Raw genomic sequence first — 14,306 nt, forward strand, 5'->3', positions numbered from 1 at the left:
TTTTTTTCCCGAAAAATAAAACAAAACAAAAAGCTTGCCACCACCGCCAACAACAACAAAAAAAACCATGTTAGTTTTCTGCTCAGTCGATATTCAAAGATATTTTGAAAAGCAAGAAAATGGTTATTGTCACATGTGTTTGCAGACATGTTTACACCAAAATTTGTTTTAATATGTGACATAACAAATCTGTTCATTGTCCTGACTAAAATCTTTTCTGTGGCATGGGATGCCTTTCACATGTCACTCTTATCATGAAGCTTGTATGCAAGGTGGATGTAGGTCTCAGGTATTCTAGATCAGGGTGAAGAAACGGTTTTATTTCTCGATAGAAAGCCAAGAGAGTGTAAAAAAACCTTTCTGTTCCAAGTTTTTATTTATTTTCCTAGAGAAATTGTTTTGTAGAATAATGTAAAATGTTGTGTAGAAACCCTAGAAATATTTCAAACATCAAAACCAGGCTCTCTTAGTTTTGTTTTTTAAAAAAATATTTTTATCTTCATATGGATAAAATCATACACACACACACACACACACCCACACACACACTGAGGAATGAAATCCATGAAGTTAAAGTACAGGCAGTAGTGGGCCACCCAATATGGGTGCTGGGAACTGAACTTGGGTCCCCTAGAAGAATAGTCTGAATTCTTAACTGCAGAACTACCTCCCAACCCCTCTTGAAAAGTCTCTTATATCAATGTTCAGAATTTGGCAGAGGCCCAGTTCAGTTGCACAACGTTTATTTGTTCAAGAAATAGTCTTCAAGAATTGAAGTGGAAACTACACTAGAAAATATGGGTCCTGTCTTCTTGGAACTTCCCGTGTAGCATAGAAGACATATACAGAATAGTTATTTACAAGGAAATTAACAATACAAAAAGAAATATACACAGTGCTATGAAAGAATATATCAAAACCTAATCTACTCTGAAGGTGTTAGAGAAAGAACTCTTTAGCTAGGCAGACGGAGGTGGAGGGAAGTAAATGCCCTTGAGGAATACTTGAGAGGCAAATGACAGCACTTGTCAGTTGGTTCTATGCTGCAGAAGGATAAGCAAGAGGCAGGAGAGAAACGCAGCATATTGTCTTCTGGCTTGAATAATTTGCGCAGTTTGAGAACCCTAGAAAGTTTGAGAATCAAAGATGAAAAGAAATGAGAAGCTCTCTGTGACATACCTAAGAGTGGTATCAGGTAGGTGGTTTTTCTATTTCAGTTTTTAGGTTGCAAAGGGGTTGGGATTAGATAGGTATACTCAGACTTGTTAGTGTATAGAATGGAGTCCAAGCGCACATCAATGAAGAAGAAGGAGGGTGAGGCAGTGAGAGAGAAACAGAAGGACAGTATCTGTTTGTCCAGATGACTGCCTCGTACTACCCAAGTCCCGAGTGGTAAACCTAAACACATGAACGTCTGAGCAACACTTGGAGGACTCATTAGATTGTTTATATATAGAGAGGAATAAGGCATGAATTACACAGGGAGAGTAGAGAAGACACAGAAGTAGTTGGAGGGAGACTAGAGGAGGTGGGAATATTACAAATACAGTATTCGTGTCTGAAATTCTCAAAAATAACTTAGTTAAATAATTTACTTATTTATTTGTTCATTTTTTCATATAGAACTTTGAAGTGCCAGACAGGAAATCTACTGACAACATTTTAAGGCTCTTCTGTCCTATTTCTGGCAAAACTGTCCTGAAGGGAAAGGTGAAATGAGAGGATTCTCAGGAAAAATCAAAGTTGAGTGAGGTCATCGTCAGTACACTGGTCCTGCAAGAACAGTCTCAAAGGAGTTTGCAGGGGAAGTAAAACAAACACAAATAAAAAAAAAAAAATCAAAGCATAATGAAGAAATAAAAATAATGTGAATAAAGTAGAATGGCAATTTAAAAAAAAAAGAAAGGAGGGCAGAGAAAAAGGATGGGAAAGTGATGCAAAAGAAAGGATTGTCCAGCTATAGTGCATATCCAGAAAGATCAAAGAACTAAAGATTGAAAAGATAATTTTACTTAATACATGTCACTAGTCCACTTTTCCCCTATAGCCAGGCACTCCAAAACTTAGTGGCAACAAACTAACTTATTACTATTGATTCTGTTTGCAGGATATTTTAAATTTATTTCATGTATCACTAAGTGGTGCCAAAATACAAGCATCTGCATTTTACTGGAAACTACTTCAAGGCCGTGTTAGTCTAACTCGATGTCTATTATGCTACCCATTAAGTAGGATTGTTTATAGGGCTACCCACATTCACATGAAGCCATGAAATTCTTATTATCCATCTTGACATATTATTTGAGGAGGGGGAGCATACAGCCAGCCAGGTTTCAGGTTGTGTTAGTCAAAATGACACCTCACTGAATCTAGACACATTAGAGGAAACTCACATTCTTCAATGAAATGTCCCAGAATGGAATTCTCATTAACCTTGGACATCCTCCAGATGGTCCTTTGATAACAGTGACCACCTTGTGTGCCATGTGGTTGAGCCCACTGACCCATACGAAACACGGTGCGGCTGCACATGTGAAGGCTGAAATCAAAGTTTCTGAACAGTGGGTTGCCCAATTTCAGACGAACCTCTTCAGATTCAATATTTTTCTTAGCCTTTGTCGAGTAAAGTTCACATCATTGTTTTCTTTCTTTAGTTACTTATCCAGATGATGGGGGTCATGTTGATTCTTGATGGAAAAATGTGTCCTGTATTGGCTTTGGTTTTAAAGGCATTTGCACTGTCTACATAACAGAAACCCAAACTCCCTACAGAGAGGTTTTATGACATCTAATTTCAACGACATATATTTGTTTATTTTTTATTTTTGGGCCTAGTACCTGTTGGAGGTCAGGAGGGGCACTGGATCACCTGCAACTGGAGTTACAGATGATTGTGAGCCATGGGAACCGAACCCAAGTCCTCTGCAAAAGCATTAAATGTTTTTAACCACTGAATCGACTCTCCAATCTTCTATGCTATTTTTGTGGACAATGGTAGTCATAATTAAAAATGTCACCAAGATTTTAGCCATACACTTAAAATTAATGATATTCTCCTTGGAGAATTTAATTTTCAGGAAACAGAAAAATCCATAGAAGCCCAGGAATACAACATTTACTTTTATTTTTATAATGGAGTCTCACTTTGTGGCTCAGCATGGCCTTGTGTTCATGATCCTCCTGTCTTTGTTTCTCAGTAGTTGGGCTATTTGATGTTTTGATTGAACCCCCCGTTTCTAGCTCTGGTACAATGATTAGCACAGATGGTGCTAGTTACCTTCTCCTCAAATGAACAAAGAATAGAGACATGATCCTGCTAGTAGACAGAGAAATTATGATACATTACTGAACCTAAACTTCTCATTCATGTAACTCTGGTAAAGTATGGATATTAAGGGTTTTATTTTTTTTTGTTTTTGTTTTTTTATGTTTTGTTTTACTACCTTTCTCTCCTGACCTTACTCCAGAAAATACTAATATTTACCACTTGAAAATATTAGTAAAATAGTTTTCTTGTTTATTTGTGTAGGAGTGTTAGTGGGTGAGGGTGTCTCTGCCATGGTACACATGTAAAGGTCAGTTAACAACTTGCAGGACTGTTCTTGTGTTATATGGGTCTGGAGGAATTGAACTCAGGTCATTTAGCCTAGCAGCAAGCACTTTCACTCATTGAGCCATCTCAGTGAATTTACTGTTGATAGGGCACAGCTGTGTCAAGGACACAGGAGGCTCAGACCCGTGGAGGAATGGCAAAGCTTTCCTGCCAGGATGAAGCTCAGAGGAAAATGAATCTGGTCCATGTGTGGATGTGGCTAGGGTGTGTAAAAGATGCCTCCCCCCCATAGTTTCCTTCTCCAGATAGTTACTGTCTGAAGACTGCTCCTACAGAGACTATTCCTACCATGATTAGCTAAGCCTGTCTCCTTGATCCATCTGTATACCTTGGTTGTATACCTTGGAACCCATAAATTTTGATTCTTCACCCATCGGTATGTAATAACCCCATCTCCACATTCAGCGGTATGCGATAGGCCTGTCTCTCTATTAATTCTATATAATAAACATGCTGGGCCCGGGGGTCTTCAGTTTCTCCAGAATGTTCTCTCTCTCTCTGTCCCTGTCTTTTCTTAATTTCCTCTGTACTCCTATATTCCAGTCAGGTCTGTCCCTGGATCTGAGAATGGATGTAGCACTTGATACTATACTTTCCATAAAAATAACATACTTTTATTGTCAGCTTTCTTAATAGTGTAGAAAACGTTATTGTGTTGGTGGAGATAGTTAAATTCTTTTGACCACATCTCACCAAAATGAAAGTACACTGATGACTGTATTTGGGTGTAAACACAAAGCTTCTTTTTTTCTTGTGGGTATGATTTTAAGAATGGGTAAGGCTTATTCTTACCTAGTAAAGTTTTTTTTTTTTTTAAATCTACAATCAGCAAAGATATCAACTGTAATTGAGGAGTAGTGTCAGAGATGCTCTTAATTGCTTAATGCAATTTGTTTCCTTAGAAACTATGGGAAGCTTAGGAGCCTGCAGATCATCAGGGATGCTACTACTAGTCCTGAAATCTGTCACTGAATTGAGTTAAGACTTCTGGTACCAAGCAGAAGTCTGCTGAGGCTAGACGGTTAAAATTTTACACAGAAGAACAGAGGAAAAAAATATATGAAGTACAATGTACCTACGGTGCTGAGGCTACAAAGGCCAGTTATGTGTTTTTCACAAGCCCTAAGATTCTTCAGGCATTTCCTTGTATACATGAAGCATCTCTTCAGCCCTATCTACCACGGAAACAGTGTAACAGTAGTCTAGGAATGAACATAAAGCCTTCATTATTGAGATGTCTGCCTTATTCAAAGGGCGGTGAATTTAAAACAAACAAACAAACAAACAAACAAACACATGTTTACTATTACTGTGAGTATCAGGGTGGGGGAAGGGAGGCGTGTGCATGCTTTGGTGCATGTGTGGAAGCGGAAGAACAACATTTGGAAAGTGGTTTTCTCTATCCACCGTGGAGAGCGAGGTTCAAAGGCAGGCTTTTCTGATAAGCACTTTTACCCACTGACCTCTGTGGCTGGTACTCAATGAAAATTCATTACATGCTCTTATGCTGACTGGAAGATGTCCCCCGAAGTCCTTCAAAATCTAAATGGTACTCAGTTTATCCTCTGTCTGTCTGTCTAGCTATCTACGAACTGATATGTTATATTTCTCAGTCTTTTTGTTTGTTTGTTTGTGTTTGGTTTTTCGATACAGGGTTTCTCTGTGTAGCCTTGGCTGTCCTGGACTCTTTTTGTAGATCAGGCTTGTCTTGAACTCACAGAGATCCACCTGCCTCTGCCTCCATAAGCACTGGGATTACAGGCGTACTCCAGGATGCCCAGCTTCAGAGTAATTTCACTTTTCTACTTTCTTTGAAATTGACAGCTTTGAAGATAGGAACCTAGTGTCAGTGACACGGCAAAGTAACTGCTCAATAAGGTGAGGGCGACGCCAATATGTGTGAAAGAATCCTCCCTTTTGTTTTCAAGAAAGCAAAACGCTCACAAGATAAATAACAAGACAGAAAGAAAGGTGAAAATTTATTTAAAGCAATTTCTAGCCCCATCCAACTCTTCAGAAAACAAAGCAAAACAAAAAAAACAACTACAAAGAAGCAAAAGCAATAATTTACTTACTGTATAGACAAAGAAAAAGAAACAACTAAACTATGTACGAAGGCTTAAATTAATAAGCACCATTTTAAGAATGCCTGTCCAAGATTCTTCTGGCCTTCACTTCCTGCGTTTTGCTTTTTTTTTTTTTTTTAATTTCAAAAGAAAGGCTTTCAGAGGTGTTTAAAAATATTTAACATAATCCAGATATCTTGTATATATCTGAATTGTAACACTTGTGCAAACTTATGCCCAGACTCCTCTCCTTTTAACACGGAAGCACATATTTCACATGGCACCGCCCACAGTGGTCTAGGCCCACTCACAATCATCATTAATCAGCAAAATGTCCCACAGATGCCCACAGACCACTCTGATTGAGGCAGTTCTTCAATTGAGGGTCCCTTATCCCACGTGACATTTTTTGGTGTCAAGATGACAAAAGATACCCAACACATCTGAAGACATTTTTCTTCACAGTCTCATCAAAATAAACTAGGCACAGAACAGCTTTCAGGAAACTTACCCAAACTCAATGTAGCTGTTGTACTTGTAGCGGTTGTTCTTTGAAGAACATGACTGTACCACACACACACAAAATAAATAAATAAAAAAGAAAGAAAGAAAAGACAATTACATGTACTAAGGGCGGGGACAGAGCTGTGGCCATGCTTGGGCTTGACTCTCCCTGAGCACATTCACAATGATATACTATAGTAAAAGGTTTCCCATAAAGCTTTTCACAAACAAGACTGAAAAGTGAGACTGCGGCATATGGTCATGTAAATTGTAGATGCAATCCACATGTCTTCAACAATGTCAGTGTGATGAGCTAATGAAAATACAAATTAGGAAAGGTACACTATTAAAACTGGCTACCTCAGAACAGCCAGATGGTCCAGAGAGTCCAGAGCCATTCTCTGAATGTCAAAAGGGGAAATACAGTCAGGCTGCAATTACATCTGGCACACTTAAGTGTCTTACAGGCTGTAGATTTCACATGGTTTGGATCTCATAAGACTCACAGGTATGTTTAAGAATTTTATGAATCAGATGAGTAGGAGAAGGGAAGGAAATCAAGTATGATTTCCAATTATTGATATTTCACTGTTGGAATTAGATATATATTTGAGTAAGTCTTGAGGGAGCTGGTAGCTTGAGGGAGCTTCATTTTAAGCATGTCCATTTTTCTTAAAGCTTCGTATGGCAGAACACACACATGAATCACTGTTAGGCCAGTGTGCAAACTTCAAGCCATACTGACTCCAAAGCTAGTTATTTTCCACACAGGAGTTGGCTATGGTAGACTTTTGTGCGCCACTTTTGCATTTTTTACCAAAACTGCTTACCGATTGTGTTTTGATATGCTTGCCACCACTCTCAAAATGATAAGTTCCAAGTCAGAATGTCTATTTACAGTGAAAAAATGAAAAACAAAACAAAACAAAACAAAACAGAATCAAACGATTGATAGAAAAACTGCTTATTTAAGTACCAAGTATCTTTCTAATTGAATGCTTTTGTCAGTAAAATGGTTTTTATAATTTGATTTGTATTGACTTTTGGTGATTTTTAACATTAGATATGTCAAGTATCCCAGCAAGCCTACGAAAGGGAAGAGAGGTGGTGAGTTAAAAACGGAAAAGCATGAGTGTATCTTGTTAGAAGCCACACATCTCTCTGCTTTACATATCTTGTCAGTAGATATGTAAGGATAAAGGCCAAAATTTACGACGTTTTACTGACTAATACTTCCTGTGAACGCTACAGTATCTTCTTTTGATGTTCCTGGAGTTTAAGTGTGCAATGATAGACTTGCTAAGTAATAGACACTCTAATTCCTAAAGGAATTAGACACCTTTCTTGCTTTTTTGAACGGTTTATTGTTATTAGTGTCTGTGTGTGTGTAAGGGCACACACGCCATTTCCTGCCTGTGATATTCAGAGGATGACTCAGCAGACTTGGTCCTCTCCTTCCACATTTGCTGTGGGTTTCGGGAATCAAACTTAGGGTGCAGGTTTGCAGGGCAAGCGCCTTTACTCTCTGAGCCATTTTGCAGACCCAGGACCTTGATGTATTTGTATGGCTTTTTTTGAAAAATTTTTATTTTTTCATATTAATCACAGGTTATTTACTTTTATCCCAGCCACAGTCCCCTCCCTTATCCCCTCCCGATCCCATCCTCTCTCCCTTATCTATCCCTGCCCCTCTCTAAGTCCTCTGGTAGCGGAGGTCTTCCTTCCCTTCCACCTGACCCTAGTTTATCAGGTCTCATCAGGACTGGCTGCCATGTTTGTAAGGCTTTTTAGTGAGTTTTGGTTAGAGGCTTTATTGCTCTAAAATAATTTGAAAATTAGGAGACAGCTTATAATAAATGATGCGTTACCCTTTCAGGATAATAAAATTGGTAAACATGTATTAGTTTGCTAACTCTTTGTCGTGTGTGTGTGTGTGTGTGTGTGTGTGTGTGTGTGTGTGTGTTTAATTCCATTTCTCAAAGACTAGTGCCCACTTAACATACTTGATAATTGAAAATGTAGTCCATGGTAGCTCAGTATCCTAGCAAGGGGAACAAGAATTATTTTTGACAAGAACTCAATGGCTGGCTCTTTGATCCCCACCCCCATGCCAAGGGAAGAACAGTCTTGCTAGGCCACAGAAGAGGACAATGCAGCCAGCCCTGAAGATACCTGATAAGCTAGAGTCGGGTGGGAGGGGATGAGGACCTCCCCTATCAGTGGACTTGGAAAGGGGCAGGGAGGAGATGAGGGAGGGAGGGTAGGATTTGGAGGGAATGAGGGAGGAGAATATGGCTGGGATACAAAGTAAATAACCTGTGATTAATATAAAAAAATAAAATTATAAAAAAAATAAAGCTTTTACTTTAAAAAATGACCCTTTTGTTTTCGTTACCACTTTAACAAATTGTTTTGGTAGTATAAAAGAATAGATGTTTTGTTTTGTTTTTTCTCCTGTATTCTGCAGCCAAAAGTTAGCAGTCCTGGTGAGTGAGGCTGAGCTCTTTCCACATGCACCAGAGAACATTACCTTGCTTAGTCACTCTATGTGTCCTGTCAGTTGTCTTGGTGGGGCAGCCTTCATGGTCTCACCTTTTCTTCTCTGTGTCTCTCCTTTGTCCTTTGCTTATTGAGTCACATAAGGTGTTAAGACGTACATGTATAATACATGGTGATGTCAGGTTGAAATATATATATATATATATATATATATATATATATATTCAACAAGGAAGTTCACATTTGTACATTTTGGAGGTAAAAGACAAGATATCTGTAGGGGCTACAGCGAAAGCTTCTGTAGATGGTTATTACAATATTGCATTGGGAGATGATTAGCTATGGTTTAGTATTAATTATTATATGATACACAGAACTTATTTTTTGATTATATGATAAGAAGAAATGCCCAAATCTTCTCCAGGATCATTCAGAACATGATGTTGTTTTCATGGGTCAGAATTAGAAATGATTGAAAAATCATTACGCTTTCTTTTGGCAACTAATTTTAGTATATGAAAACTTTTGTAGCCTATTATAGAGCTATCAAATGCCCTTCAAATGGGATGTTTGTCTGGCACTGGAAAATGGTCCTTACATTAAGAATGCTAGAACGGGTTTTGATTTGGAAAAAAAAAAATTACAAAAAGTATCAGTTATGTATGTTTTTTTGTTTTGTTTTTGTTTGTTTGTTTGTTTGTTTTTTTCCTGTGCTGTCACTTGTTGATTACAGAGATCTAAGAGATCAGGCTGAACCAAGCAGCCAGCATGTGGTCCTGTGTCTGAGCTGTGAGGTGTGCCTCTTGTGTACCACTCTAGCCATTCTGACATCTGAATTGGGAGAGGTACTTCATATGTCATCTCTCACACAAGCTGCAATTACCCAGGAATCAGTAACTTTGTGTTGTCCTATAATAGTTTATCGTGAGCTTTTTTTGCATAATTTTGAAAGAACACATAAAATCCTTTCTGTCTGGACATGCCCGATTATTTTGTGACTTTTTACATTCAAATCATTATAGTTTAGCTGCTGCGTGTAACAAAGTGATGAACATGTTTTTGGGCATGGTTTTTCCTGTTCTCACGTAAAATGCAGCCATTATAGATTGCAAAGGAGAGTTTCTGATCAAAGTGCATGAACATATCTCTTGTTGTGTGATAACAAAAAAAATGGAAGTATTTTCATTTCAATAAGAATTGTGAGCATTTACTCATTATTTTCTGAGTAAATATGAGAAAATAATTTGAATAAATAATATGAGAAAATAATATATTCTAAAGGATGTTTATGAGGCAAAAATGTGTTTCTGTTGCTTATTTATTTCAACTGCTAAATATTATTTATTATATAAATAAATCATAATTTGTCAATGTAGTCTGATATTGTAGACACTTGCATCGATTTAAGTTAGTGTAAACACGTGGATAGTTTTGCTAGGCTAGCTACTCAGAGTGTCTCTTTCATATGTTCCTCATCAATTTTCCTAGATATTAGTAGATTGTATCTTTGTCATAGATCAGGCAGTTTTTAATACATAAATGCATTTTTTTTGTAGACCTTTGTTTTACCTATTGGTCTTTTTATTTTTTTCTATACGTGTCCCAACATTACTTTGCTTTATTGTTATAACTCCATAATCATTTTAATAAGTGTTTGAGAAGTTCCTCACTCTTTGTTTTGCTTCAAGGTCATTGTTTTCAGCAATGAGGCTTCTAGTCTACCATCTCATGTGGAAATTCTCTCATCACCGGCCACAGATTTCTACAGTACTTCTCCATTGACATGTTAAGCTCCTTTTAACTCGGTCTTGATTCACTTCTCAGACAGAGACCAAATGCATGGAGTTATCGAGCCCCTACAGAAGTATAGTAGCAGATTTTTGTTTTCCCTTTCTAAATGAAGCCTTGTTGAGCGCTGTACATCCTTGAATGTATGCACAGAGGTAAACAAACTGTAGTACCATGTGCTTTCTTCTCTCGATATGCTATTTAGGCAGGGAAGAGTATTCTACCTGGAATACTGATAGAACTGTCAGCCTTTTAGAAAGACACTGCTAGGTGTAAATGAGCATCTTTGGTTTGGTTCTTGAAACACATATTAATTTGTAATTTGTCCATAGTCTAATGGTACAGAAAGCAAAAGAAAAAAATAAAACCAATGGATGAACACACATCAAGATGTTCATAATGGCGGTTTTGGGTAGTGGTACTAGATCCCAAGTGAGGCAACACTTCATCTAATGCAGCAGCATTTCTTCATATTAGTAGGATTATACACTTTAAAATTTTTCATGCATTTTTATATAGTAAGTAAAACATTTACTATTAGAGAATATGCTCATTAAAAAAATATGAAAAGAAACAACCAAGTTGAAGAACATTGGAGTAAAGGCTGTTTGGAGTCTCTACTGAGATAGCTCCAGATACAAAGCTCTACATTAACTCAGCATAATATCTGAGTCTTGAAATGAATTTTAAACTTCTCTGGAATGAAGTGAACATGTATTAAGAGTGGTGTACACACTTGTATATAAACTTAAACCTACTGAATAATAATGGAAAAATCTTTAGTTTGTATAAATTGCCTAAGTTACCACTTTTGGTATGTTTCTCTCTCTCTCTCTCTCTCTCTCTCTCTCTCTCTCTCTCTCTCTGTGTGTGTGTGTGTGTGTGTAGAATTTGTTAAGCTAAAAAGAGCACTTTGAATTCTAAGGATGTTTCTATAACCTTAGTTTTGTTCCTATACAAAACTTTAGTATGTATTACTTGACTTTTTTTTTTTTCTTTTAGTGTTTTGTATTTGCTCTCAATATGCTGTCTGGCTGCTCTTAGGCTTACAGATTTGCAAGCTGTTACAATCACCAGTGCAAATATTATAAAGCATAATAGTTTGTTTTACATAATTGTGTGATAAAAATTTCAAGGCAGATGCTTTAAAAATCAGAAAACATCAAACCTCAGGAATCCTCCTGTGCTGTGAGCTAATAAGGTCTTTCATTCCTGGGCTACATGACTTATTTTGCATCTTTCTGAGATAGAAGGAAAATATCCTTTGTATCCCAGGATAGTCAAGACAGAACAAATATCCATTTGATGTTTTTTAGTTCCTCACCTCTTTCTTTCTGACCATAGATTCTTAAAGATGTTTTCGATTCTTTTTTTTTTTTTACTTAAGGTCTAAATGCAAGCGATCTTAATGATATAATCTTAATGTTATAATCTGATAATGTTATAATCTAACATAATCTCTGAAGCTAATGAATATCCATAATTCATCTCTCATTACTGCCTTAAAATAGCATCGTTAAAAAATCTGTCCTTGGAGCTTAAGAGATGGTTTAGTGGTTAAGAGTGCCTTCTTCTCTTGCAGAAGACCCAAGTTCAGTCCCAACTCAAATGTTTAAAAAATAAAGAACATTACCCTTAAAACATTTTATCCTTAACACCATCTAACTAAACTGAGGAATGAAGTGGAAAAAGTAGTTTTAGAAATTAGGTTTTGAGATTTCACCTAAATCTCAGAACCCTGGTTTGACTGACTGCCCCTGAGTCAGAACTATATTTAAACATGGTGGTAACCACTTTCACCCTTAGAAAAAAGCTTTGGCTAACAGGAAGGCCTGCAGGGGGGCAAGTCTTCTTTAGCCTGCCATCTCCTCTTAGGTAGTGTAGAATTCAAACTCTCTGCTTAACTTTGTAACAGCGCTTCTGTGCCCTGACTGCTCTGCAGATATTTCACGTTCTTTGCTTTATTATGTCTGCTGCCTTTCTGAAATCTTTGCAAGGGCTGTTCTTTTTGCTTGGAATTCTCTTCACCAAGGCATAGCCTAGCTATTACCCTTCCAGAGACCGTTTTCCCACATACTTACCCCAGCTTTCCTGTAATTCTACCACAGTGTGTGTGTGTGTGTGTGTGTGTGTGTGTGTGTTTAACTTTTTTCCATTGCTTTTATCACTATCTTACTTTAACATTTCTTTCTCTCCCTGTACAATATAAATTCCATTAAAGGAGAATTCATGCGCATCTAATTTACCATAATCACACTGGTTTACAATAAGTATTTGTGGAATGAATGACTGTAACTAGTAAAAGCAATGATTTCAGTCCTCAATAGCAATGAACTTGAAAAAAAATAAGTAAATGATAACCTGAAGAGATGAAAAAAATTTGAGAAACTTTACAGAATGATCTTAATATATAGGCTTTAGATTATACATAGAATAGCTTGCATTAAAATTCTAGTCAATATCTGAAGTACCAAATACAAATGATCTTTGACCTGATAGTTGAGAACTGATTACTTAGAATAATAATGTTTACCATTATTGCGATCATTATTAATGTCTAGCATTATCGCGACCATTATTAATGTTTACTATTACCATAACCGTTATTAATGTTTACCATTAATTATCATGACCATTATTATGGTCACAGGATTTACAACTAGCTAGGGGAATTGATACATTCTCTCCTCTGGTAGCTTACTTAACACCTTCAGACACTATGAGACCTAGCCATCAGGGAGTAGATTTCCAGCTTAATTTCTCCAAGTTCTTTGACAAGTGTGTGGTGTCTTGAGCAATAGGTCATCACCCTCATGTTCTGGCAGGCAACCGAGGGGAAAGGCAATTTCCTCTATTGTTTTTGGAGTCACTGGACAGTTGCTAAAGATTAATGAAAGTGACTTTTCAGTTCTAGGAATTTTCTGGTGGAGTACATAGGCTCCTATGTTCAGGGTTATATAATCTGAAAATTGGACCATTTTGACATTTTCCTTTCTTGATTGCATCCCCTTTGTTTCTCTCTCTCTCTCTCTCTCTCTCTCTCTCTCTCTCTCTCTCCTACCTTCATTATGTCTTCTGGACACACATACTCAGATGCGATATGGAACATTACTCATTCCTTTGGCCCGGACAGCTTTACTGTGTCTGGTATCTATGTGCACATCTGGAGTCCCCATCTTCTTCATGGCAAACTTCCAAATTTCTTTGATTGTCTGAGGAGCATGCCTCCTGAAGCCCGCTCCACGGATACACTTGTGGGTGTTGATGGTGTACTCTGCGACACCACCTTGTTGATGGCGGAACGGCCCTTCTTCTTTGCAGGAGCTACTCTGCTGGGCCCGAGAGGAAAAGCTCTCTCTCTTTTCTCATTGTTATAGCTGAGACTTCAAGTGCTGTACTGGATAAAAATAGAGTACACAGATATATTTGTATTGCTTCTGATAGTAGAGAAGAGACCTTAAGTTTTTCCCTATTTGCCGGAATGATAGCTATAGATTTCTTACATACAGTCTTTACTGGAGGTATGAACTTTTGATTTTTTTGTTTCTTCAGAGTTATAAATATGTATTGAAGTGTTGAAGTTTGCCGAAGACCTTTTCTGCACCTACTGTTAGATTATCTGATTTCTGTCCTTAATTCTGTTTATATTTTGTATTACATTTGTTGATTTGCATATTTAAACCATCCTTTTATCCTTGGAATAGAGCCAACTTGGTCACAATTTGTAATCTTTAATTTTTTCTCATCATTATTATTTATTACAACTTATTCACTTTGTAGCCCAGCTGTAGGCTCCTCCCTCATCTCCTTCCAGTCCCATTCTTCTTCCCTCTTTC

Source organism: Psammomys obesus, unplaced genomic scaffold (assembly GCF_907164565.1).
Source record: "Psammomys obesus unplaced genomic scaffold, mPsaObe1.curated_primary_1811, whole genome shotgun sequence".
Taxonomy (NCBI): Eukaryota; Metazoa; Chordata; class Mammalia; order Rodentia; family Muridae; genus Psammomys; species Psammomys obesus.